This window comes from Siphateles boraxobius, unplaced genomic scaffold, assembly GCF_051911475.1.
Source record: "Siphateles boraxobius isolate OS27281-9 unplaced genomic scaffold, OSU_SipBor_1 46, whole genome shotgun sequence".
Classification (NCBI taxonomy): domain Eukaryota; kingdom Metazoa; phylum Chordata; class Actinopteri; order Cypriniformes; family Leuciscidae; genus Siphateles; species Siphateles boraxobius.
This window is the reverse complement of record NW_027509097.1, coordinates 13363006-13369005: the sequence shown is the minus strand read 5'-3', so window position 1 is coordinate 13369005 and position 6000 is coordinate 13363006.

Genomic DNA, 6000 nt, shown 5'->3' with positions numbered 1-6000 from the left:
ATTGTGTGTGTGTGTGTGTGTGTGTGTGTGTGTGTGTGTGTGTGTGTGTGTGTGTGTGTGTGTGTGTGTGTTATCATTAATGGGGGGTGGGGGGCCAAACAGGAAATAATTATATGTAAATCTAAAATATACAGTTATAAGTTAGAATATCTATTTATAAATTCTGTATATATAGTTATAACTCTGAATATATAAATGTAAACACTGAATATATAGTTATAAGTCAGAATATATATTTATAAATTCTGAATTTTAGTTACAACTCTGAATATATAAATGTTAATGCAGTGTATATAGTGTATATAGTATATAGTTATATCACAGTGGTGTTCTGTTTAGCTTGTTGTCATTGGACTTGTCTGCCTGTCATAATGTCACGTGTCGTCTTCTCTGTCATTATCAGTTCATCTGTATCACCTGTGTTCTGTTAATCAGTGTCATCTGTGTTACCCAAACAGCGATGGAATGAACTGGAGGGAAGCCATTGGCAGGTGTTTGGTGAGTGTCGCGTACCAATCCAGAAAACAACCACCACCCTTCCAGAGTCTCGTCCCGCCGAGACCACCCTTCCAGAGCTTCACGTCATGCCTGCCGAGCCAGAGACTGTTCACACCAGGTCAGCCGTGCCGTTGTCTTCGGACAAGATGGCCGCTGCGCCTGACCGCAGGCCCTCGGCAAAGATGGCCGCTGCCTCACCGCCAGAGTGCGAACCCTGTGCAAAGATGGCCGCCGCCTCACCTCCAGAGCGCGATCTCTCGGCAAAGATGGCCACTGCCTCACCGCCTAAGCCCTCGGCAAAGATGGCCACCGCCTCACTGCCTGAGCCCTTTGGCAAGGATGGCCGCCGCCTCACCACCTGAGCCCACGGCAAAGATGGCTGCCGCCTCGCCACCTGAGCCTTTAGCCAGGATGGTCGCCGCCACGTCAGAGCCAGTCCCAAGACCTGTTCCTGTCCCAAGATCTGTTCCTGTTCCTCCACCTGTTCCTGCTCTAAGAACTGTTCCTCGACCTGTTCCTATTCCTAGACCTGTCCTGAGTCTGCCCCTGAGCCTGCCTCTGAGTTCCCACCCAACATCCCTCTCCCGCCACCTCACATCATCCAGCGGTCATCCTCATCTCCTCTGCCTCTTGACAGCCCCATCACTCGCCCTCTACACGTCAGTGGAATGGTGGGCTCGCTGAGGGGCTTCCAGTCCTCAGCACCATCTTAGATAGTGGATCCCTGGGATCCAACTCCAGCCACCTCGTCCAGGATTCCACATCGGCCCATCAGTCCTCTGGCTCACGCTTGGCTCCTATCTCCTTAATCTCCACTGTGGTCCATCAGGTCAACAGATCCACCAGGCTCCCTCGTCCCCCCGGATCCGCCTTGGTTGCTTGTCGACTTACCCTCACCTTTGGATTGCACTCCTCTGGCTACGCCCCATCCCTTTGTCCCCCGGCTCAATTGGACTCCTCACTCCCTTCTGCTCCTCCTTGGTCCTCAGTCCCTCTGTCTCCACCGTGCCCTTCTGTGTCCCCATCTACACCTCAGTCGGCTGAACGAGCGGCTTCCCTGTGTCCCTCTGAACCCTCTGCTCCACCATGGCCTGGTGAACTTCCGTCTACTCCATGTCATTCTCCTCAATCGGTTCTGCCTCTGTCCGTCATTGCCCTAAAAACCTCCTGCCCTTCAGCCTCCATGGCCCCTCCCTCCATCGGCTCCACCATGGATCTTCATCCTTCCCTCTGGACTTATCACCTCTCAACCTAGCCCTTCTTCTCCAGATATTCTGCCTGCCTTCTCCAGCCCTTCGCACACTCCTGTTGCCAGCCCTCCGCCTGCTCCTCTTCCTCCTCCCAAGCCAAACATCTCTCTCTTTACAGTGCGAGGACACGTCTTGCGGGAAGGGGCGTTATGTCACAGTGGTGTTTTGTTTAGTTTGTTGTCATTGGACTTGTCTGCCTGTCATCACGTCATGTGTCTTCTCAGTCATTATCAGTTCATCTGTATCACCTGTGTTTAGTTAATCATCATTGTGGCAAGCAGGACGAGGCCGAGGGCTGTGGGAGAATGGCGCGAGGCCGCTGGCGTGATTACTAATGAGTGCCACCTGCGCGACGTATCGGTCTTGTATCTCTCACGGAGGAGCAAAAGCATAAAAGGGGGACAGTGGAGATCGAGAGAAGCCAGGCCTGGATTTTATTTGATATTTTGTTTTATTATGTGTGGCAGCAGTCGACCGTGAGGGACTGCCGTCTTTACTTTCATTTTGTATTAGTTTTATTTTTGATATTAAAATCTTTGAATGTTCGCCGGTTCCCGCCTCCTTCTTCCCATAACAACGAACTGCGTTACAATGGTGCCAAAACCCGGGAAGAAGGAGGAACGCGCTGTCAGAGAGCCCTCACCGCTGTGGGGAATCCGCGGTGCCATCGAGCATGGTGAGCAGAGTCCGTCGCCATTGACGCTCGAGGCGGTGCGCTAGAGTGAGTTGCCGGGGATACGGTCAAGCTCACTGCCGGCCACCTGGGTGCTGGAGAGGCGGCTGCCATCCGTGAGGGAGCAGAGGAGTCGCCGCCGTTCGCCGTGGGCCGGAGCCTGCTGCAATCCGACATGATGGGGAGGAGCAGAGAACGGGGGACTCCAGCAGTCTGCCCAAACCCGGAGGAGCCATCGCCGTCCACCAGGTGGTGGAGGAGCGTCGAGCCGTCCACCGAGGGCTATCCAGCGCCACCGCCAGGCACCGCGGAGAAGATCGCCCAGCTGGTGGAGGGCCAGATGGCAGTGCGTTGTGGGAACCGGACCAAGATTTTTTTTCTCTCTTCCCTCTCTCATCTCTGTCACTCCTCATGCTTCTGTCTCCTTTCCTCTCGCCTCATCTGTTCATACCCCCAGGTACCGCAGCAGCCGGCCTGCAAGGGGCGATGGGGGTATGTGGCGAGCAGGAGGAGAATGGGAGAATGGCGTAAGGCCGGTGGCGTGATTACTAATGAGCGCCACCTGTGCGACTCACTGGTCTCGTATCTCTCACAGAGGAGCGGAAGCATAAAAGGAGGAGCGACGACGGAGGAGATCGAGAGAGGCCAGGTCTGGATTTTATTTGATGTTTTGTTTTATTATGTGTGGCGGCAGTCGACCGTGTGGGACTGCCGTCTTTACTTTCGTTTTGTATTTGTTTTATTTTTTATATTAAAATCTTTGAATGTTCGCCGGTTCCCGCCTCCTTCTTCCCATAACAACGAACTGCGTTACAATCATCATCATCATCTGTATCACCTATGTTTTGTTAATCCGTGTCATCTGTGTTTGTATTTAAGTTCCGTCAGTTCAGTCAGTCTTGGTCTGAACTCCGTTGTATTTAGTGTGTGTTGCTGCCTGTTCAGCTGGCCTGTGTTATATTATCATTAAACCTTTGTTGTGGAATTATATCCACACCTCCATCTGCCTTCCTGCAACCACCCGTGACTATAGTTATAAGTCAGAATATATAGTTATAAGTCAGTATATAAATATATATATATATATATATATATATATATATATATATATGGATATATTGTCTACTTTCCATGGTTATAATGTGCTAAATTCCAGCAAACAATTATTCACTATAGCATGTACAATACAGCTGTGTGTAAAGTGCATTCTCACATATTTGGGTGCTAATTAAGAAAAGTCAGAAGTATTATTAACTGGCCGGGATTTTGAGACCGCAATGAATGTGAAGGTATGGCTGCTTGTTTCTGCCACAGAATACAAAATAATTAATTAATTAAAAAGGTAATTGAATTTGTGACTTTTTATCTCACAATTCTGACTCACAATTGCCAGTTTATATCTCAAAATTGTTGAGAAACAGAATCAGAATTGTGAGATAAAGTCACAATTACCAGTTAATAATACCTTTGATATCAAAATCAACTGCAAGTGGTAGATCCTTATTTTAGCACCCAAATATGCAAGAATGTGCTTTACATTCAGCTCATTGCGCGTGAACACTGAACTGCGAGAGAGAGAGAAGATGCGGTTGCACTGATTCACTCGTGTTGTTTGTGAAATTACAGTCTGACAGCAAGATTTAAAATTATTGATTCGATCTGTTCATCTGGATGAATTAGTTCAACCTGCATGCTAATATTTGTTTGCAGGAATTTAGCACATTATAAGAATGGAACCTGAATGAGTAAAATGATGTGCAGTACCAACATTCCTCTGCTAAAATTCAGGCCCTAAATAGAGAATATATGCATTTATATATTCAGGATTTATAAATATATATTCAGACTGATAACTGAGTTATAACTATATATTCAGGATTTATAAATATATATTCTTACTTATAACTATATACTCAGGATTTACATTTATATATTCAGATTTGTAACCATATATTTAATATGCAACATTTGATCAGGATGGAGAAGGAAAAGGGAAATTAATAGGACACAATAAAAAGTTAAAAGCTATTATAACGTATCCTTTAAACAACAACAACAAAAAAATGTAGTAGGTAAAATAAAAGTTTTCCTAATTAAAGATTTACATATAAGAAAACAGACAAAAAAATAATGATAGAAACAGTAAAACAAAAAACTGGTATTGAGGAGGAGATAAGAATCAAAGAAAGACATAGAATGAAGTTGTTTTCTGCTGATTATGCCCATTTGTTGATGGTGAGGTAAACCAGTTTCACTGGAATGGCAGAGACACTGAGGCTACACGGCAATGTCCCTGGCTGGATAATGAGTGCCCTCAGGTCAGTCTAGAGCACTGGCACCATTGCAAACACACACACACACACACACACACACACACACACACACACACACACACACACACACACACACACACACACACACACACACACACACACACACACACACACACACACACACACACACACACACACACACACACACACACACACACACACACATACATATGTTTTTCTCCCCTCTCGTGAGCTCAGGTAATAACCGTAAGTAGTTAGGCTGTGATTATGATGCAAAAAGACTCTAAATTAAAGGATTGGGCACAGCAGGCATTCATGACAGACTCTTTTTTATGTACTTCTATAGAGGACTGTGTTTACAGTTGCCCTTACATCACCTTCCATTAAAGACTTTCTGATTACAATGATAAAACTGCCATTGGGCTCCTCTGACATTTCAGCTACATTGACTAAAAGACAAAAAAAAGCCATTCTTTGGTTACTATGCGTACAGAACTTAGACCTTTCCAGTGCTCTCAGAGTGAAGGCATTTAGAAATCGACAGATGACACGTGATTTTGTACAAAGATTTGGAATAAAATAGACATTTGGCAAAAGCAAAAATTATCGCCCAAATATTTTAATAACACACAGTGAAACCAAAGCAAATATTAAGACAGCTATAAGGGGTTGTAATGGGTTGCCAGGCAAAAATGGCAGCATTAATTAAAACCATTCACAACAATTTATACAGAAAGTCTACTTGCTTACTAGTTTATTTTGAAAAATCTATAGACAAAATATTAATAGGTGGAACAAGAGAGATATAAATGGATTAATAGGGAAAGATTATCTTATGGCAATGATGCTACTTTTTATTCGAAAACTCAAAGTGTGTGGATGAAATCAATATTCCAGATATTGTATCAAGCCGAAGTGAGTGACAAGAAGCAGTAAGCTATAATTTACTCCTCAAATCTAACTTCTCTACAACCTCAGTTTATGGAAAGCGGACATGAAAAAAAAAAAAGAGCAGGGTGTGTCATTTGGACCAGATTATGGCTGAGGAAGATTATAGGCTCTTCTGAAGCAGACGGGAAGATATAAACAGTGGAAGATGAGACATATAAGAAAGGAAGGAAGCAAAAAAAAAAAAAAAAAAAAGAATGATGGAGAAAGACGATGAAGAGGGAAAAGTAAAAACACTAAACATGTCTGTGTACCGAATGTGAAGGATTTAAAAAAGAATGCGAGTAATTAAGACATTGCTCAATGCTTGCTTATTCATGTTCTGCGTTATTATCAT